Below are 23,134 nucleotides of genomic sequence, written 5' to 3'. Positions count from 1 at the left end.
CCTGGGCGTGTGCCCCTGACCAGAATTGAACCCAGGACCTTTCAGTTCGCAGGGCAATGCTCTATTCACTGAGTCAAACCGGCTAGAGCTTTGCTGCTTTCTAATGGTATAACATCTTAATCGTCCTGTGCCTCAGTTTCCTTGTCTACTAAATAAACATACAATTATCTCCATCACATGCTGTTGTGAGGCTAATATGAGTTAATACATGTAAAGGGCTTGCTTAGCATAGTGCCTGGCGAGTAGAATGTGGTCATTAGACATTGGCTATTCTTCTCCTAAAGGGCCTTGAACATTATCATAAAAGAAATGGCAATTACTAATCTAGAACTCTATTATAGAGCAGATACTCTATTCGAGTCCTTATAAAGAGCATCTCGTTTCATCTTTATGTTGACTGTGGCAAGTTGGCATCGCTTTTCTTATTTTGGTAAGTGAGGGAATTAAAATTAAGATCAAGGGACTTGCCCAAGGTCACATAAATAGTGCATGGGAAACTAGGCCTAGAAAATATGTCTCTGGTTCAAACGTAAGTTGACATGTGTGTCACATGTGCTCACACCCATTATGCTCCACAGAACTTTATCTGATGTGTAGGCACGGTAGGGGCAAGGGGGATTTCTAAGTAGGAAAGCAAAAGATCAGATTTGGATTTTAGAAAAACACCCTAAAATGCAACCAGATAACAAAGATGAAAACATTCAAATCCACCAATAATCAAAGAAACAAGATGCTGTTTTTAAAAATAAATATGCCCACTGCAGTTTCATAATGGCTGTGGATAAATAAGTCAGTTTGACCCTTTCACAAAACAATTTTGTGTTATGCTCCAAAAAACTGTTAAAATACCTGGATGTTTTGCACCTATAACTCTACTGCTGAGACTTGAAAAAAATCCTAAGTTGGGGAAAGCTTTATGTATTAAATTGTTTATAACAGCAAAACTAAGAGTAATAATAGTAACAACCATAGTTAAGTAACAACATCCATAGCACAGATGCTTTTGAAATCATTTTAAATAAAAAATAATCATGAATGAAAATAGTGGTTGATGCAATGCCATCTGAACCATATAAAAATATGAGCAAGAATAAGATCAGAAGAAAATACATAAAAGCATGAGAAGTGTTAGCTGTTGTTGCATAATTAATTTTTTTTCTTCTTCCTACTCGTCAGTGTTTTTCAAATATTCCATGTCATACATATATTACCTTTATCATTAGAATTAATAACTAAATCAGAATTAAGAAAACTTTCATAAAAGATGTTTACACATTTGGGTGAAGAGAATAATTTCCAAAGATTTCTTAACACAATCATATGCAGCAGCGCAGTGTGCAGAACAGATCAAAGGAAAGCCATTGGGGGTCAGGTGGGTATAGGGGCCCGGTACCTGAGCCCAGCCACCTCTGCAGAAGCCAGAGGCATCATGGACAAGCCCTGTGAAGGCAGCCGGTGTTGCCGCCAGGAAGGCCCAGGTGTCTGCTCTGTCCCTGGGGTCGTTGGCTAGGTGAGTTTCCTCTGCATGGGCATACCGGGTGGACAGACAAGGGCGGGATTCAGACGCCATGGAGCTCCAGTGCATCCTCAGGGCGCAAGGCAGCTCCTGAGATCTTGAGAAATCACCCTGCCAGCCCCTCTCCCCCACTGCTTGATGCCCAAGAGGCAGAGGCTGAACACACCTCTACTGATCCTAAAATCACTGGCTGCCATCTGTGCGGACCAGGGATCTAACAGCATGCTCCCGCACCCAACCCTGGCCACATCCCAGCTTGGCAGCCAGGAGCTTCTATAACATCCCTAGATTCATATCAGTGGGCTTGGAAATACCTTCATTTTATCCAAATAGCTGTTGTCTTCTTTTCTCTTTTATTCCCTGATCACTTAAATCCTACCCCGTCCCTCTCGCTAAATGGGAGAGAACTATTTTTACTCCGGGCACTGCTTCAGTAAGGGACATAAGGCGCTTGCCTGGTGCTTCCATAGCCACTGCTCCCCTCTCATGTGACAGAAAAACCAATTCGGAAGAGAATCCGTCCAGATAACAGTTTTCCTTCAGCGTTAGCACTCCATAGCAAGCCACCCATGAGGCATGCTCAGCCTTGCGGATTTTCTGTCAGTTCTGGGAGTTACACATTTTAACCCAAATAAATATATTTGGCTCAGTATCAAATAAAAAATCATTTTAAGCTGTTCCTTTTTTCTTTCTTTTTTCTTTCTCAGAGCAAATGAACTTCACACACAGAAAAGGGGTACCAGCTCAGTGCAAAACTCCCAATTCCCTACACTTCAGGTGAATTTAATGTTAGGGGCCTCAAGTGATTAAACATGAAAAGAGGTATTAACATTGAGAGAAGTTGACTGCTCATATATTTGGTCTTTGGTCAGTCTGGGCATTGCAGAGGCCTGCAGGCGACAGAAGGGACAGGCCTAAGCTCCCCCATATGGGTCTGCTTTGCTCCTATCCAACAGGCAGCCCTAAAGCCAGTCTGTCTTTTCCTGCCAAGGCTTCCAGTGGCTCCCTAGCACCAATGGGCTCAGGGCAAACCCATACCCAGGACAAGAGAAACAGGTCAAAGTCACATCTTTCTTGGGGAGCCCGGTTAAGTGAAACCATTTGTAGGACTGGTGGTGAATTTTCTCCCTCTTACACCTACAGCGGCTTTCCTCCTGATCCGTCTCCCTGGAATGGGTCTAAGCACCCGCCCTCCATCCTGACACTCCTTCCCGAAAAAGCCTTCAGGGATTTCCCACTAGTTGGAAGCTCAGTCTAGACGTCTTAGCTTGGTATGTGAGTCTCCAGTTGATAATAAACCTTAAAAGTATAATAAAAACCGCTGGCACTTGCTGAGGCATTGCCCATGTGCCAGGCACTTTAGGAATATTATCTCATGTGACATTATTGTCTGCACTGCAACCTCAGGAAGGAGGTTTTAAGATCTCTGTTTTACAGAGGGAAGAGCACCCCTAACATGGGAAGTAGCCTGACTCTAGAGACTGCTGGGCTCAGGGTTCAAACCCAGGCTGCTCTGATTCCAGAATCTCCCCTCTTAACCTCCTGGACATTCATTTGGAGCTATCAAGGGGCCGCTCAGACAAGGGGCGGCAGGGGGAGCGGGGGTAGGAGTCAGGACCTGCCTTTCTTTTCCATCAGTCCCGGGCAAGAACCATGCAAGGGAGACACAGTCTTTCATTTCATCATGCAATGAGCATAATTAGGAAACAATGAGGAGTGACAACTATAATGAACCTCTTTTCTTCCTAATTAAAATTTAACGACTGTATTTCTGCCATTATTGCCCAAGTAGCAGTGTAAGCTGCGTGTTAACAAGGCCAACTCTAAATCCTGGCGGCCTGCCTTCACCGACGGCTCAGCGCAGTCCTGCCCGGGCCTGCCAAGCACGGACCCTTCTAGGTGGCTGCCACTTCGCTCATGGCCTGGCGGCTCTGGGCAAAATACATTAGACAAGCAGGATGGGCTCAAATTGAGGAGAGTTTCCTGTCATAAACAACTGGTAAGTACTGTAATTCCCCAAGCGCAATAGGGAAAGGACAGGCTTTGGTGACAGACAAAGCTGGGTTCAAATTTAGATGCGGCCGGCTCTTGCTGTGTGATCTCCGGCGAGCTCATTAGCCTCTCTGAGTGGCTCCTTCATCCATGAGAGAAGGAACTGCCTCCAGGGGCCCTGCTGGGAGACACACATGCTGTAAGAGGCACGGGGTGCCAGAGCCTCCTATGGTGGCAAGCTGTCACTGTGGCTGCCACAATCCTTCAGAAGGTCTTTGCACTCTAACTGTTCTCGTGATGTAAAACCTACTCCCATCGGACAGCCCCTCCGCCCCCGCACTCCATGTCCGGCCCCCACTGACTTCATATAATTTTCTGCGTGGATGCCCCTGCACTAGGCTTTCGGTGGGAGAGGAGGGCCTGGGCCATTGCTTCTGCTGGTACACAATGTGGCAGTGGTGGCGGAGGGGACAGGTAAGGTGGCAGCTCCCTGGTGATGGCAGAGCGGAGGCTCCTTTGGCAGACAGTCCTGCAGGGCGATGCTGGGAGCTTCTCCTGAGGCCGCCTGAGTCTGTTCCTTCAGTCCGCTAGGTGGTTCTGCGCATTTTCTCCACCTTCAATAGATCACTCCCTGCTCCAACCGGCCAGAGGGGACTGCGTTTCCTGCAACTTAGAGCCCTGACCCATAGCGGGGCAGGGGGAGGGGGGGATGCTGTGATGATGCCATCACCCCCCTGGGAGGAAGTGGAGGAGGCATGCAAGAACACTGAGAGGCTAGAGGGGTGAGGACCCAGACCAGGAAATCCCTCATGTACTTCTAAGGGGTCTACAGCCTACATCCATGTCTCCTGGCTCCTCCCTCTTCTCTCCATCCCCCAACTCGCACCTTAGCCATGTATGACCCATGGTCTCTCACCGAGACAACCACAACGTCCCCACTTATCCGCCTGCCTCCAGGGCCACACCCTCGCCAGCAGTCTCCTCATGTTGCTGCCCAGGCGTGTTCTGTAGCTTCCTTTGTCTTTGCAGAGTTTCTTAGCGCCTACAGAACCCTGTGCCCCGCCCCCGCCCCAGTCCCTTTGGCACAGGGCACTTGACCACGCTTAACTTCTCTCACCTTCCCTTGCTCACGACCTTTGACGATGCTCAGCCAGTCCCGCTGCCTTCCCACTCCCCACCTTCTTACACCTGGGTCATTGCTGCCTGCCCCCCAGGAGGCTGGCCCTGTCCGGGGGCTCGGTGGGTCTGCTCTGGCACTCGGCCTCCTCTCATGGCCCAAGTGCTCCGGATGGGAAGTGCTCGTTGCCTCTGTCCGCCCAAGGCCTGTGCTCCCCTCCATCCCGTGTGTTGTTTCTGCACCTTGTGTTCACACAAGTAAAGAGAGTCACACTTCAGAGCAGAACCGGTCCAGATGGGGATGGGCCTTCTCCGCTCGCGCTGTCTCCATCCACCAGAGGAAGGGACACGCAGTCCTCGGCACAGCAAGGCCGCAGGGAGGGACATGGGTCCCTGCGTGTTGATGGCAAAGGCCGCTTGCCAAATATTCACATTGAATTGATAGAAACGAAGCAAAGAATAAGCTTCTATTATAACAAAACACTGAGGCTTTCGGTAGCCGGCGGAACCTAACCAACACAGCCCCGCTGGAGTACAGGGGAGAACACTGGGTCTGTCCTGCTCACACCATGTCCCCGCACTTAGCACACTTCCTGCCACAATGAGCAGTTGTTGCATGAAAGACAGACAGAAACTGACAGGCCAAAGAAACAGATAGTGGTTGAGGGGTGCAGGTGTGGGAGGAGTCAAACCAATTCAAATACCTGGAGAGCTGGAGACCAGCTGTACCTGAGAGGAGGGGGCACACCCTCTACTGGCGCCCACCAAGTATTCCGAGAAGACAAGGCCTTCTAGTACCTGGAAATGTAGGACTAGAGAGGGGACGATTTTCTCTCTTTTTTTTTTTTCTTCTGTAAACATGAGCCATGCATCCAAGCAGAGTTCCTGCCATGGTCCTCCCGAGAGAGGGAAACAGTGTGCATATTTTTCTCTCCATCATAAATACCTGAGTGACTTGATGGCTCAATTGAAAGCACTGAGGTGTGGGGACAATTTCCTCTTTCAATGCCTGTGTATACATATGCTTGTGTGTATATTTATAGTATGCGTATGTATGTGTAAAATGAAGCTTGGCTCAGTAAAACTAAACTCATCTCAAATATACAATGTGGGCACATTTCCTGGAAGGAAAAAAATCCTTCTCAGGGTTATAAAATTTTATAGCTGGAAGAGACCTTAGAAGCTATCCAATTTAAACCCCTCATTTTACGGTTGGGGAAACTGAGGCCAGAACAATCAAGAAACTTGTTCCAGGTCCAACGGTGTCTTGTTACAGAGCTGGGCTGGTCTCCAGATCCTCACTCCAGTGGCCTTAAGGCGTTTTCAGTGTTTAGGATTTTATTTGTAAGTCAAGGAAGATTAAAATGTGAGGCAAGTATTCATTTGCCCACTGGCCAATGCATTAAACTTTCAGGAATGCCTTGCACGTGATGTCAGGACCTGGCCACGTAAGGGTTCCGTCCCTGTCAGCAGGCTGTCCGGCAGCAAAAGCAGCCTCCTCGCCTGACCTTGGGCCCACTTCCCAAGATCCTTTGCTTTAGGTCCCTTCCCCAAGTCCATCTAAATGTAGCTGAACCCCACTGGAAATCCACATGTCAAATGATTTCATGAGCACTGGAATGGGCGTATTCCAGAGACTGCACTTAGCTCTTCACCTAAACTAGTCCACATATTTCCTAACCACAACTGCGAAGCATGTTTTGTTCTGCTTTACAGGTGAGAACAGTAAGCTTAGAGAGGCTAAGGAAATTTCACGAGGGACAGAGGAGGGATTTGAATTCACGTCTCCCAGCTTCCAAGGCCCTTGCCACAGCGACACTGCTCCTCCCACAGAAGAACTGAGAACAAAGTGAGACTTCAAGGATAGACACAAGAGTTGCCCAGGAGATGCTGGGACCGGAAGATGTTGTATTTGGTGAAATTTCCTACTCGGTGCTGCTGACACAGCAGACACTGGCGTCTGCACTCCCTCCCAGGTGGTGGGTGGGCTCTGAAAGCTGGCTCTCCTTCCTTGCAAACCTGGTGAGACTTTATATTGTTTACCAACCCACCCAGCCCAGGCTACCACAAAGCCCATGTTCCTGTGTGAAATGCTGAGACTGGAAATTTTTACACGAAGTGTATACTCAGCAATTTCCCAGCCCTGGAAACCATCTGTACATCTGTACCTGCCACCCAGGCTCCTTCACATTACCTGGAAACAGGCTGGACTCACTGTAATTTCATGTAACAGAGTGCATAGCACTGGCTTGGGAGATAACATCCAATGTTGTACCGAAAAAGACTTTCTAAAATATCTGTAGGCAGAGGTTTCCACCATGAGTTTGGGTTCCCTGCAGAAGAGTGCTTTGTCTTCCCCAGCACCACAGTCTAGTCCTGAAGGCTGTGTCCCTTCTCTCGTGGACTCCCCATATACCCAATACCTTGTGTAAAGTCAACATCCTCATCCAATCGTCTGCGATCCCAGCTGACCCAACTTTTCTGGTTTCCCAGATTTTTGATAAGTGATGTATGCATCTGCCAGAACTTGGATTTTCGGCAGGCTTCGCAATAGCTTTCAGAGATCACTAGGTTGCAAAAATATTGACCTGTAAAATGCTCATACAACTTGTCATATTTCCCAGAGTCCTCTCCACCACCCCTCCTCCATCCTCTAGGCACCCCTGCCTCCCTCACTATATTCAGTGATACCCAGCATCAACCTGAAGAATGAAACGTTTTCTGCATGACTATACAGAGTTCACACACACACACACACACACACACACACACACACACACACACACACTGATTTCCAGACCAATGCAGACAGACTTAGACTGGGACCACATTCATTTCCTGGAAGGTGGATGTCTGACTGTCACCTTACCCTCATTTCATTTTTCAGCAGGGAAGAGACTGTAGGAGGAGAGGATGTTTTTAGCCACAGTCAAGTTCTTGTGGATATCGTAGTTGTGTGTTTCACTGTGAGAACATGTGTTGGGATCCTCAGAAGGTTGTTTGGAAGAATGAATGAAGGACCAGGTGGAAAGCAGCATACATGTGTGTCAGGTAGAGATGAGCTCCTGCAGCCAGGTCACTCCTGCATCGCAAGCAGGCCCTGACCCTGTTGACTTGTCCAGGGGGGCACATACGCAGAGGAGCAAACATGCTCTCCCCATGCCCCGTGTCCCATGCATTCTTCACCATCAAGGTTTTCAGAAAGGCAGCCCCACAAAAGCAGTGTAAACCAATTAAGCAATTCTCCTAAGGAGTGATAAATGGCCAGCTACCTCTGGTTTTTAATGTGGACTGCAGTCTCCTAGCTGCCCATGAGGGCAGAGGGCACCGTGTATGGCCACCCAAACCTTCTTGACCACAGCACAGCCTATGAATGCAGTCACAGGAGAGTGTGAGGGAAGGTAGATTATGCATGTTAAAGAAAAAATTAAAAACCAGACACCCCCTCACATTGTAAATGTCATATTATGTTGGCACCTAATCAACACTTTGAAGCATTAGCATTGTTTTAATCATTCTCCTATTGGAGAACAAATGTTGCATGTATAATTACACTGCTGCATTGTACTGTACAAATAACCATGTAATGACATCGTTGGAATTTCTTGGTTCTTCATGGTAATGCCAAGTATAATTACCATGTAATCTGCCGAGAGCAAACAAGGTTGTAATTATTCCGTAATTCAATCTAATTATGGGGCAACTGGATTGTTATTTGTGTTCAGGAGGAAAATACATACACAAGGAGAAGAAAAAGAAATGCTCCCCAACTGTGGGTGCAACAAGTCAGGGGGTTTGGAGATAGCCCTCAGTAATGCTGCCATCTGCCGAGATGATGAGGTGCGTGCTCATTGGTCAGTCAAGATGTGCGCCCATGATCTTCAATGCTGATTATGGATCGGCCAGTGGACTGACTACAAGGGCAAGTCAGAAGAGGGAGTAGAGGAGACAGATGTTTGCAGAGCCTCTGAGGGTGAAGAGAGACCAACTCTCACAAAACATCGCATCCACCAGCCTCTCCTATACTTCTGGCACAGACCTGGGACGGCAACCCACAGATTTCTGTGAGTACAAGGTGGGGCAAAAGTAGGTTTGCAGTTATGTGTGTGCAAAACAGAGTTTTTTCTTGCATTATTATTCATTAATTAATTTTCCATATGAACAAATGTAAACCTACTTTTGTCCCACCCTGTATGTTCCCGCAGGATTCAGACCAATGACTCAACCATGTACTGTTGCTCTTACTATGGGCCTTTTATGGTGGATGAAAGGTTGGCTGTGGGCCTTCCAGAGGAGCTTTCCAGAGAAGACAGAGAAGAAGGGATGCACAGACATGGCAGCAGGCATTGGCAAGGGTGTGGGTTGTTCTATGTGTGGATTGGAGAGGGCCAGATCAGCTTTGTAGGGCTGCTGTAACAAAGTACCAGAGTCTGGGTAGCTTAGAAAAGCAGAAATGTATTGGCATACCATTTGGAAGCTAGAGTCCAAAATCAAGGTGTCAGCAGAGCCACACTCCCCCAAAGGCTCTAGGGAAGAATCCTTCCTTGTCTCCTATCTTCTGGTGGCGGCTGGCACTCTTTGGTGTCCTTGGCTTGCAGCTGTGTCACTCCAATCTCTGCCTGTCTTCATTTGTCATTCTCCCTTTCTCTCTGTATCTTCATATGGAATTCTTTTTATAAAGACATCATTCATTGTATCTGGGACCTACCCTACTCCAGTATCACCACAACTTAATGGATTATATCAGCAATGACCCTATTTCCAAATAAGGTCACATTCTCAGTTACTGGGAGTTAGAACTTCAACTGCTATTTTTGAAAGAACACAATTCAACCTACATCAGGAACCTTTTATTTATACACTAGAGGCCCAATGCACAAAATTCATGCAAGAGCCTTGGCCCTGGCCCCTGCCCACCTCCGCGGCTGCAGCCGGGGGCCTCTGCCATCTCTGCTTTGGCCCCTGCCTGCTGCGGCTTTGTCCAGAAGGAAGGATGTCCAGCCTAATTAGCATATTATGCTTTTATTATTATAGATATACTTGGCACCCATTTATTTATTACCTACTATGTGTCTGGTGTATGACAATTGCTCAGCTTTTCTTTTTTATTGATTTTAGAGAGGGAGAAAGAGAGGGGGAGAGAGAGAGAGAGAGAGAGAGAGAGAGAGAGAGAGAGAGAAGAGAAGAGAAGAGAAGAGAAGAGAAGAGAAGAGAAGAGAAGAGAAGAGAAGAGAGAAACATTGATCAGTTGCCTTTGGTACCTGCCCAACAAGGACCAAACCAGGACTGAACATGCAACCTAGGTATGTGCCCTTCTGGTGCATGGGACAATGCTCAACCAACTGAACCACACTGGCCAGGACAGCTTTTCTTTTCTTTACTGGACATTTATTATATACTAGAGACCCAGTGCATGAATTCGTGCACCAGTGGGGTCCCTCAGCCTGGCCTGCGAGATCAGGCCAAAACCAGCTCTCTAACATCCCCCAAGAGGTCCCGGATTGTGAGAGGGTGCAGGCCAGGCCGAGGGACCCCACTGGTGCACAATTGGGGCCAGAGAGGGACATGGGAGGTTGGCCAGCAGGGGAAGGACCATGGGAGGGCTCCAGGGCATGTCAGGCCTGTCTCGCTCAGTCCCAATTGGCGGGACCACAGCAGCAAGCTAACCTACCGGTTGGAGTGTCTGCCCCTGGTGGTCAGTGTATGTCATAGAAAGCAGTTGAGTGGCCTTAGCATATCATTAGCATAATAGGTTTTGACTGGTTGAACCGATGACTGGACAACCAGACACTTAGCATATTAGGCTTTTATTATATAGGATGCCACATGAATTATTTCATTTAAGTTTCTCACAATTCTATGAAGTTGGTACTATTATTATCTTCATATTACATATGAGGAGACTGATGCTAGAATAGGTCAGTTGACTCAAGGTTGAGCTGAGTCCAGGCAGTCAGACCCCAGGACCTGTACTCTGAGCCCATGTACAGCCTTGCCAAGCCCAACATGGGACTGAGCATATAGAGACAGCAGCCAGGGGACCTGAAGGGAACCCTGACCAAGGCTGGGCCAGGGGCTCCGAGGCTACATTGCACTGTGGACAAGGAGGTTTCTGAAGTCGAGCATCTAGGAAGGGAGTTGAAATTGGAAAAATGCAAAGTGTGGGTAAGTATTAGTATAGAGGGACAAGGATAGGTGTAGTTTCTTCATGAGGGAGCTCACCAGGTCCCATCAAATGCTTCCAGCACCATCCTAGGGTTGCTCCTAGTAGTGGTGGTTGTCTGCCTCTTGCCAGGCACTTTTAAGGGGCTCACCACTTCCTTGTAACTCCACAGATGTGGTGCCCAACTATGGTCCCATTTTTATAGCACCCATGGAGGGGAAGGTCCACCCATCCCATCCTTTCTGAGTCCAAGGCCTGCCTGTGAGCCATATGGCCCCCTAGCCCTGGGAACTCGTTTCCTTTCTCAAGGTACTGAAAGCTTTCAGAGGAAGTTACAGTTACAAAGTCTTAAAACAGATTGTAAATTATTTATTTGGGGACTAATCTTGTCAGGCTGGTCGACCCTAGTGTTGACTGCTTTTCTAACTTGACATCAGTTAATCCCCACTGCTCAGAAGTTAATCCCTTTGAGAACAAGATGAAAAGTGGTTTTGTGAGGCAATATTTAAAGACCTACAAAACAATAACATGCCTTTGCCTCTGCTTCTGCAATTTTTATTTCTGGAAAGGGTTCAAAAACCTGTTTGTGTGAATGAATGTGAAGAACTTTTTATGGCTGATCTTGCGAGATGATACTTTTGATGAATAATGTAGAAGTGTTTATATTTTTAAGGCACAAGGCACATGGTGTAAGTATGTGTGTTTATCAAATGCAGCCCAGGCAAAAGGCAGACTACAGCTAGTATGGGGATTTCAAAGGCTACGGAAATGTTGGAAAAGTTTCCTTAATTGTGAAATGTCAGGGGAAAGGGTCAAAAGGGGCCTTCATAGGGCGCCCTCAGGGAAAATTAAGCTATATCATCAGCTATTGTTATATTCTAGGCAACTGAGTCTTTGGAGCTGTACTGTGAGATTTGACAAAAAATATATTCCCTCGTCCTCTTCACATCACAACAATTCATCATGGTATCACTGGCTCTAGTTTACAGAAAAGGAAACTGAGAGTCAAAGAGGTTAAGTAATTACTGAAAGTCACATAGTTATTAAGCAGTAGAGGCTAAGATGTAAACCCACGTGTGATTCCCAAGGACAGCGTCTTCCACCTCCCTTTTGAAGCCACATACCTATAGAGCAGAGACAAATACTATTCATTTCACAGCTGGAACGATTGTATTGCATTTGGTTGCCAGGTGGTCTGTGTTTATTTCATCAGTCAGAGTTCAGGTCAGAACCCTCTGCTTCCAGGAAGCTTCCTGGACTAGATAAAACAATAGGCTCATAGAATTAAAATTATTAAAACTCATACAACTCTCACAGATCATCTTGTTCATGATTTTCAACTATTTTTTTTAAGAGTCTTTGAGGTTCTACTTGGGAGCCACTGGGAGAGGTGGCCCTGGATGAGTGAAGAGGTGCCCAGGAGTCAGGGATTCGAATCCCACACGATGCGACAGCACTTTACAGGTACTTGTTACCTATCTACACTTTACACATTAGACTTCTCACATAAGACTTCACTTGAAAATGGACTCTATAGCTAAGATAAAACCAATCATAATGAATATACATTAAAGTTTGAAATACACCATTATTGTTCTATTTTCTCTTTTTATGGATAGAAAAACAGAAACACAGAGTGGGTAAGCTCCTTATTCAAAATCACAGACTAGGTAGTAGCAGAACTGAAACTGGAACCCAGGTTTCTGAGTTCCAAACAAATATTCTTGTTAATTATTCATTTTTCTTACTGGCTCTCAGATTCAACCAGAACAGAACTCATCTCTTGAGAATCTTTATATTCTCCACACCTAGCAGGATGCCAGGCACATAATAGATCCTCAATAAATGTTTAGAGAATGAGCAAGCAACTCTGACAACCAGTTTTTAAGTCTCTGCTTAAATAATGTCAGTAACAATGAACTTATTACCTGTGAAACACCCATGTTCTCCTAGGGCAGCTCCAGGTATTATGTTGAACCAAAATTTATCCCCTAACATAGTTACCACTAGTCGGGCCTGGTCTATCCTTTTGGATTTAAGCTGAATTCATTTCCACTGAAAAGCTTGGCATACATTTTAACAAAGATATGAGGAAACTTCCACATTGAATCTTTTCTCTCTCTCTCTCTCTCTCTCTCTCTCTCTCTCTCTCTCTCTCTCTCTCTCTTTCTCTCTCTCGATGTGTGTGCATATGAGTATCCTATATATCCCTTATTTGTTCTTCTTTATCATTCTTAGTAGAGACATTAACATGGTGGTTAAGTACTCTGGCTCTAGATTCAGACTATCTGGATTTAAATCCCACCTGTATCACACCCACGTGTGCATGTGGATACACACACATTTCCTATTTTCCCCCTGGTGAGTTCTGTAATTTATTCATCCCAAGAACCTGTTTTGCACAGTGACCCTATTTAACCCCTCATTCAGGGAGTCCTAAGGGAGACAATATTTTCCCTACTTAACAGCAACTTTAGAAATAAGAGATGGAAACACAGAGTTAAAGCACTCACTTAAAAGATACGAGAATACTACCAACTAACTTATGCCAACATATTTGAAAAGTTAGAAGAAATGGACATATTTCTAGAAAAAATAGAATTTTGCAAACCTGACTCACATACAACGTTTGAATAGTCTGATAATAAGTATAAATACAGAAGCAGTGGTTAACTACTTCACACAGTTTCCCACACAGAAAAAAACAAAGGGTTTTACCATTGTTTACCACGTAAGTCTCAAGAAACACATCATTCTTATCATACACAAGTTCTCTCCCAAATACTTTCCCAATTCATTCTATGGGGCCATTATAGTCTTGATATTAAAGGAAGAGAAGTATTGCCCTAGTTGGTTTGGCTCAATGATAGAGCATTGGCCCATGAACTGACGGGTCCTGGGTTTGAATCTAGTCAAGGGCACATACCTTGGTTGCAGGCTTGGTCCCCTACCCTGGTCGGGCGCATGTGGGAGGCAACCAATCAATGTGTCACTTTCATATCGATGTTTTGGGTGAGGATTAACAACAACAACAATATATATATTTATATATACAAATTTTTAAAACTATTAACAAACCAATGAATCCAACATGTATAAAAATGTTAAAACATTATGATCAAATTGGATTTATTGCTTTAATGCAAAGTTGGTTTAATATTTTAAAATCTAAGCTATCATTCATTTTGTTTGACTAAAGTGAAAAAACATAACATCTTCTGATAAAGAAAAGCACTGAAAATAATAATGCCCATGATTGGCAAAATTCTCAGTAAGTTAAGAATGGAATTAAATGTTAAACGGTAAAGAACCTCTCCAAAAGGATAGCCCTACAAGAAACATCAGCCTATGTGGGGAAACATTAGAAATATCCCCTTTAAAATCAGGAACAATACAAGGATGCCCACTTTTAATTCTATTCAATATTGTCTCAAGACAGAGAGCTAGCATATTATAGGACTCGAGAGACATTAAGATTGTGAAGAAAAGCGTAAAATTGTCTTTAATTTAAGAAATAATTAACAACAGAAAATTCTAAGAAATCAATGAAAAATCTGGAATTAATGAGTTAATTTAGCAAGATTTGGGGACAGAAAGATGACACACAAAAAATAATTACATTTCTATATACTAACAATGAACATTTAGAAAATAAAATTTAAAAAATAATATCATTTATAATAGTATAAAATACATTTAGAAATAAAATCTATAGAAATTATTCAAGACCTCCAGACTAAAATCTATAGACATTGATAAGAAAAAAATCAAAGGAGAATATACTATCTTCATGGATTGAAAGCCTCAATATTGTTAGTGTGTCAATTTCTTTGAATTGATTTAAATTCACAATCCTAATCAAAATCCCAGCAAGTTGTTTTTTTTAAGAAATCAATAAGCTGGTTCTAAAATTTATATAACAATACAAAGAATCTGGAATAGCCAAAAAAATTTGAAAAAGAAGACAAACATTCAAATTTTTTTTAAATGGGCAAAATATTTGAACAGATACTTCCAAAGAAGATATGCAAATGTTTAATAAGTACAAAAAGATAGACAAGGTCAATAGTGATTAAGAAAATGCAAATTAAAATGATAATTAAATATTATTTCACATTCACTGAAATGACTAAAAGTAAAAAGATAAATAAAAGGCACAACAAATCTATAATGACAGAAAGCAAAATAGTAATTGCTTTGAGTTGGCAAGAGGATTATTGTAAAGGGGCATGTGACAACTTTCAGGGTTTGCAAACATTTTCTGTATCTTGGTTATGGTGGTGGTTACATGGGTGTATTCATTTGTGAAAACCCATCAAACTGTCCATTTAAATGGATGCATTTTCTGGTACATAATACACTGAATTAAAATTGCTTAAGAAATAACTGATCTTAACAAGTGTTATATATGGAATAACTGAAATACTCAGACTTAGTTGGTGGAAATGAAAAATGGCACAACCATTTTAGAAAACCATTTGGTTTTTGGTTTGGGGGTTGTTGGGTTTTCTTTCATAAAATTAAACACAAACATATTCTCTGACCTAGCAATATGACTCCCAGATATTTACCTACAAAAGTTGAAAATAGGTGTCCTCAAAAACACTTGCTCCAAATTAGAAACAACTCAAAAGTTCATCAACAGATGAAACAATAAACAAAAAGTGATATATTTATTCAATGGAATACTATTCTGCAATAAAAATGCACCAGCAGCAAATACACAAATCATAAATTAACCTCACAGGCATTATGTTGAGTACAAGAAGCACCAGGAAAAAATGCTTCCTGTTCAAGCCATCCTCTTCCTGAAGTTAAGCATCTACTTTGGGCAAAATGTCCTAATTCCTCCCAGTTCACAGCAGAATTATCCTTGGGGGGTCACCAAGGACTAAATTGTGTATCCAAAAAAATTCATATGTGGACGTCCTCAGCACCTCAGAATGTGACTTATTTAGAGATAGGGCCTGTAAAGAGATGATTAAGCTGAAATGAGGCCGTTAGGGTGAGTCCTCATCGGTATGAATGGTGTCCTCATAAGAGGAAGTTTGGGCGCATAGAGAGACACCAGGTGCGCACGTGTACAGAGGAAAGACCATGTGAAGACACGGTGAGAAGGTGGCCATTGGTAAGCCAAGGAGAGAGGTCGCAGAAGGAGCCAACCCTACAAACATCTTGATCTTGGACTTTCAGCTTCCAGAACTCTGAGAAATAAATGTCTGTTGTTTAAGCCACCCAGTTGGTGGTATTTGCCATCATAGCCCTAGCAGACCAATGCAGCAATCATTGTGAGTTTGTGGAGGAGTCATCCTTGCCTCTCCCACCTCACCTGCTAGGTGGAATCATGTTATCTTGCATGTAATAGATAGCACACATGGTCCGGGGCAGCATGGGCACAAGCAGGTGGGCACTGGAGCCTTGTTATCCCATTACCTTCTTGTCTTTAGCCTCCAGTCCCCTGAGCATCTCATCTATTTGGTCCCAATACTCTTGCTGTCTTTCCTCCCCACCCACCCCCTTAGTCATGAAAAATTGGGTGTTTAAGTCATGCCTATTCTTTTTGTCTTAGACTAGGCTTGCTCCCTGGATGGCGCTGGAGCCCTAGCTCCAACACCATTCTCAGGCACTAGGCTTCCTCAGCCTCACATCTGACTGGCTGTGGACTCGCCATTCTGCTTAAATCATCGCTATCCAACAACGCTGAAGCTGCTGCAGAAGAGGAGGGGGCCGAGAGGAAAAGGCCAGATGGGATCTTGACTTTCTCCCTTGACAGGCAGTGTCCCCTGTTCTCCAAAAGCCAGATCTATGGCGAGCCTTTGTTCCCATCTGCAGCCACGTGTTCACTAACCAGATGAAGAGAAACGCAGTGTGATAATCACACCCTTGCCTTATGCTTGGAAAATAAGGACAAGTTTGCCCTGTGCCACTGGGTGGAAGGACTAGAGGATTCTGAGTTCCTGTCCTCTGAGCTAACCTCCCCACAAAGGACAATTTTAGCACAAAAGAGTAGAAAGCAGTAATGAGAGAAGAAAGCAATGGTTGCCTCTGATTTCTCTTGATCTGAATTGCTTTTCAGGCCCTCACACTGAGATTATCCTTTTGTTTTTTGAGCCTTTGGGTTTGAATGAAGCTCTTTCTTGCATCTCACAAGGGACCAGAGAGAGAAGAATGAAGCAAGTGTCAATGGCAGGGTTGATAATCCTATAACCATCGACTTGAAGAGCTGACCAACAGGGCCTAAATCTGGCTAATCTGCTGTGTCAATGCATATTATTAGCCGCTCTTAATTGATGGTTTATTGACAAAGCGAGCAAGGGTGAATGCTGATAGTCTACAGAGTGAGGGCCTAGTTAGGGAAATTTAATCTGCAAATGACAGACAGGGTGGAGTGTAATAGTTCCTCCAAAACCCTTATCTGGCAGTGGCCAGGCCAGGAAAACTAGCCTCAGAATGGTCCCTAACCCTGGGTTCCTCCTGCTCAATTGGTCTGGTCCTTTCAAGGCTGAGTGCCTTCATACCCCGCCCAGATCCACCCTCAGGCCTCCAGCCCTGGCTCTGTTCTCATGCCTGCAGCCTACACAGTGAGTCTCAATCTTTATCTTAAATTCCACCATAATGGGAGGAGTGGCAGGGGGAGAGGAAGGGATGGTGGAGGGGAAATCTAACCACTGGTGTTATAATTACTTTTTTTTTTTTTTAATGAGGCTCAGGAACTGCTCCCCCACTCAGGGCCAGGGGCAGGTGAATAATTACACGGGGATTTGCCTGTTGGCCTGCACCTTTTGTAGTTTCCCTGGAGTCTTTCTGGGTGAGCCTGGCCTCACTGCAGTGGGAACTAGGCAAAGCCAGGAAGAGGGAAGGCCGACTCAGAAGGAAGAGACCCAGCGCAGAACCCACTTAGAGGCGGATAGTCACTCAGGGCACCCGTCTCAGATGGACACTCCGAAGGGGCTGATGGGATAACGTGGCACATTTAAAGTGGTCATGGGGACTGAGGGAGTGTAAATCCTGTCCAATTCTTTTTTAAAAGACCCATAGCCCAGCCTTTAACTCTTTGCTTGGATCTCTTTTTTGTTTTTTAAATATTCAGGTCTTCTTCCTCCTCCATTTCTAAACTGCACGGGGCAGAGATCTGACCTTTCTTCTGTGTCCCTCAGAGTCAAGTTCGGCAAAGATGAGGGGCCATGGGAGTTGGTATTCTTCTAGGTCCAGGAGTCAGTGGAGCAGATCCTTTATCCTCCAGCTCCACAGATCATCACGCAGAGATGGAGTAAAACATGGAGAGTCTTCAAAGCTGTGTCTCCCTCCATGCTGAGATCCAGGGGACAAGAAAGCAGAAGGGCCAGACGGGAAGGGAGTTAGGGTTAGAGCTGCTCCCCACAGCAGGCAGAGCAGGCCCGGTGCCCACAGTGGGACAGAGGATACAGCGTCACCCTGAAAGCCGTGGTTCCCAGAGGCCCGTCCTTTCGTAGCCAGTGAGGAAGGGCCACACAACCACCAGGGTCCCACACCACAACAGCAGTACAGGCCAGGTGAGCCGTTCTCCCTGTGCTGTCCCACTGGGCCTTTTTTCCTTTTTTCTAGTATTTTTTAAAATTCATTTCAGGGAGAGAAAGGGAGAGGGAGAGAGAGATAGAAACATCAATGATGATAGAGAAGCACTGATCCGCTGCCTTCTGCATGCCCCACACTGGGGACCAAGCCAACAACCCCGGGCATGTGCCTTGACCTGGAATTGAACCTCCTGGTTCATGGGTCAGTGCTCAACCATTGAGCAACACTGGCTGGGCAGGGCCTTTTTTCTTATAGAGTCAGCAGGTCCTGGCTTTTTGTGAGTTGGGTGGAGGGGGACTCCAGCTAACTGCACCAGGGATGACTGCATTAAAGAGGGTCTCAGTCCCTGAATAAGAATGTGCCCCTCTGAGGTACATCAAGGTGGTCAGATATTAAGAGGCTGGGGCAGCCCAATAAATAAGTTACATTAACCCTTTTAAAGTATGTAGCCAAAATCAACTTCCATTTTAAATAACTTTGGCACCAAAGTCGATCTACAGTATGGCCCAGCTCTGCATTAGCCAGTTTATAGTGAGGCACCAAAAGCTTTAACTACTCTGAGAGGACAGTGTGGTGCCAAGCGGTCTTGTTAGAAAGTGCTGCTTACTTAGAATGATCAGCTATATGTACCTGGAGGCACCTTAGCTTTCAAGGAGAGCTTTGCTGAGCCATGTAACTCTCGTCAGATTGCCAGTGAAGAACCAATGTGTCTGCTCTTGTTCTTACGACAACCAGGGGCATCAACACTCGTTTTCTAGTTTAGGGTAAACTTACTCTGAGAGATGGAGGTCGAGAAGTAACTGTTATGTAATTTAGGGGAAGACATTTCAACTCACTAGAATCCAGTTTCCTCTACAGTAAATTAAGAATTAGAATATATTCACAGGATTGTCAGTAAGACAGTGCATCGACGGTTAAAAAGTGCTGCAGTGCTTTACAAATAGTAAGGAAATTTCTCACTATGCAACCTTAGAACTCTAACAAATACATTCCGGAAAATGGAAGGACAATAGAGAGTCCATAACACAGGTGCCATTTCTGATCTGTTCCTTGTGGTATCCTAAGTGGCACAGAAAAGGTGGCCCAGGAAAATATTTGTTGAATGAATGAATGAATGAATGAATGAATGAATGAATTCAGCAGAAGCAGAAACTGACCCATGGTGTGTGGACCACCTTCCTGTTTGCTGCCTTTGGTGCCAAATGTTTCTCTTTTCTCTTTCCTTAGCCCTTCAGGATACATTCAGTCCCTGCAGATGTGCCTGCTGCCAGAATCTTTCTGGAAATTTCCATTCAAACAAATGGTTTCTTTAAACATCACCTTTTCCTGAAGATCATGTAAGACAGGAGACACACTCAGAAGGTTGGTCTTCAGCAGGAACAAGTACAACACTCTTTCAGGAATCGTGGCAGAGCTAGAGGGCCTGTCCCTGGCTGAACCATGTGCTCACCAGTGCCAGCGCTGGCCTCCCTCCCTGTCTGCTGTACCAACCCCAAAGGACCCAATCTCAGTATCACCGCTCACATCCTAAAACAGGCCAAACTTCAGAGGAAGAGGATCTACAAGGCCACTGCCACATTCAGCTGCACCTGGTCCCTGCTATTCCCAGCTCAGAGCTGCACCCGAGGACTCAAGCCCCAGCCCCTCCAGCAAACCAGCAGATGCCTGGCCTCCAGTCCTGTTCTGCCTACCTAGGAAGCCTGGGCATTGAAAGAAGGATGCATTCTTACTCAGGACTGAAAACCTCTCCAAGTCAGTTATCAAGTTGCCAGGCTGTGGCACTTAGGAGGCAAAAGTTCACCAGAGAACAACTTCTAAGAGAAAACCAACACTTCCCAGAAACTAAATGGAAGTTCCAGGATTGAGGCACACTCAGCATGGGACCCAAACTGAGAGTTTAAGGAATTAGAAATATTGTGCTTAGAAGGGGGGTGGAGGGTAGGGGATTGGGATCAAGGGAGAGAGGGGCTAAATTCAGTACCTGGAATAGCATGAACTGGATGAGGAATGCTTCCCCTCAAGCAAGAGTCAGTCAGTCAAACTCAGCTCCAAGAGGTCATGGAAATCTCTGTAATACAAAAGTTCGGATTTGTGGTTCTGACCCATTCGATAATCAATTAGCCACCTGGCCTTGGGCAAGTCATTTCATTTCTCATGTGCAAGATTAAGGGGGAAAATCAGGTGTCTTCTGTTAAACTTCTGTTATTTATGCTTGAGTCAATCGAATAATGAGATTGATTATTACATGGTGGGAAAGAAGGAAACAAATGTCTACCTGGAACCTACCATTTGCTAAGCACTGTGCTGGGTTTTCACAACATTGCCTTACCTGATTCTGTGAGAACTCTAGTAGGTTGATGCCATTAACAAATGAGATAACCAAGTCTCAAATAAGCCAAGCAATTTGTCTAAGGCAACAAGATGGAAGGTGGCAGGACAAAGACTGAGACTCTGTTTCCAAAACCTCCCGTTCCTCCATGGTACCATGCTCCCTCACAAGACACACAGGGATGCCAGCGTCACTTCTGTAGTCATGCCATGCCCTTCCCCAGTGGAAAGCACTGAGCAAGACACAGGGGTGCCAACAGTTCTATCCTGACAGCCTTCAGCTTGGTGACAGTAGGTGGAAAATGATATCTATTGAAAGAGGCTGGGAAAAGAGTGAGAAGTCACTCTGACATTTCCCATATCCCAGTTTTCATTCTTAAAGGGACCATCATAAGCCAGAAGGATCCAGGGGCTTCACGTTTCATTATTAGAATATTTGTGGCACTGCTGTAATCCTCACTTCTCATCTTTTCTCTCATCCCTCTAAATTCAGTTTGTCGGGAGCTGGCGTGTGGAGGTGGAATGAGAACCTTCCCACGTCACCATGTTGAAGTCCAATGCAAAAATATAAACCTCCAATCATTTGTCTTCCATCTCCAATTCCAAGCCGTTGTTCAGCACACCTCCACTGTCTAATTTCAAATTGAGTTCACACTTAGCTAACTCTTTATTGTTAGGAGTGTTTCTGCTGCACGATTTCAGCCTCCACACAAGAGCAGCTCTAATTTGAAGCTCAGAGAGAGGGCGGGAGTGGGATTGCAGGAATGTCAGCGAGTTCTGGGTTTAGTGCTGCATGGTGGCTGAGTGGTTGCAGATGTGAGCACTTCCATGCAAGCAACAGTGCTAGCATGTGAAGGCCTCACAGCCCTGGCATTTCAAAGGGGTAAAATCAAACACAATTGAGGCATATCATTTCTTTTCAATGCTACTTTTTGGTGTCAGTGCCACTACCTGCTACACAATATGGTAGTTCTAATGAATGTATTCAATCTAATCTTCATAATCATAACATCTCTAAGGTAGAAAATTAATTGGATGAAGTTAAATATCCCTCTTTCACATCAACAAAATTGGTTTTTCTAGGGATTAAAGGATTAACTTGGTGTTAAGTCCCTAAAGAGGTTAAAATACTTTATTATTCATTACAAAACACAAAGATTGGGCTGTTATTTTTTTTTCTTATGTCACTGCCACTCATTTCATTAAAATGGAGCACCAAGGAGAGCTGTTAATCACAATTTCAGAAGCTTTTAATGCTCTGCAAAATGCATGTCTTTCTCTGTTTACAAACTCTTTCTGGGTAAAATAGCCTGAAATCTATCAAAATCAAAGCCTTTTACAGCCTCTCCTCAGAGCCAGATGACCGGCGGGCAGGGTCGGGCTTTCAGGAAAGCCATTGGAGCTGTAAAATGTGGCATTTCATATTGATATTCTCTCAGCTTCTGACCAAAAGAGCATGATTTCCCATCAACAGCTGAGAAGATATCTGCGGTTTGGGTCAAAGGATGGAGAAAGCTGAGCTATGACCTGTCACCACGGGGGCAGCTACTTTCGAATTAGGATTTACACACTTTTCCTGCCCCATATAGAAAATGAGGGAGTTCAGCTCTGTTTCCTTCATAGTTGGTAAAATTTTGAATTGGAGAAATCCCAAATCCGATGCCAATCTTTTCCACCTGGGGAAGCCAAGGCACAGAGCTATGAAGTGACTTGCTCGAGGTCACTCAGCCATAAGTGTTAAGGCAGCACTGAACTCACCATTTCCCGACCCTGAGCCTTTTTTCTCCCCTATTAAGCACATTCCCAGCTTTTGCATATTCCCAGCTTTTACATTCTTCTCCAATAGCCGGCTTGGTGAGTGACTGAGGGCCCGTACTTTAAAGACGAATATTGGGACTCAGACTGAAACCAGAGCACATGGCCAAGGTCACTGAGCCACGTGGTGACCATCCTTGACCTCAGCCTGCTGAGGTTCGGGTCCTGAGCTAACTGAACACACTATTCATCAGGCCCATCAAGCTTGGCCCCACCTTCATTCAAATCCATCCTGGGTGGCTCCTGGTCTTCTAGAGGGGGACATAAAGGCAAAGCAATGAATCCAAATGTCATCAGGACTGTCCTATACAGCTCCATGCTAGGGGAAGAATAATGAGCCAAACACCAAGTTGAGGGTGCTGAGACAGTAATGTCAAGTACCTACAGTAAAGCAGAGTGAGACAAGATAAAGAGACACGAGAGGTGATGTACAAAATACCATCAGAGTCCAAAGAAGGAGGTCTCTTCAAGCGGGGGAATCCAGAAATGACCCATGGGTGAGAAAATGGCACTTGAGTGAGTCTTGGAGGAATTTCACTTCAGGGGATGCAGATAAGGCAGGACACTCAGCCTAAAAGAAAAGATACATGAAGAGGAAAGCAGAGAATACTGTTTGGGCGGCAGCAAATGATGAGTTTCTTCAAGACAAA

Source organism: Myotis myotis, unplaced genomic scaffold (genome assembly GCF_014108235.1).
Source record: "Myotis myotis isolate mMyoMyo1 unplaced genomic scaffold, mMyoMyo1.p scaffold_m19_p_8, whole genome shotgun sequence".
Taxonomy (NCBI): domain Eukaryota; kingdom Metazoa; phylum Chordata; class Mammalia; order Chiroptera; family Vespertilionidae; genus Myotis; species Myotis myotis.
The sequence above is the reverse complement of the archived record's forward strand: the minus strand, read 5'-3'. Positions refer to the sequence as shown.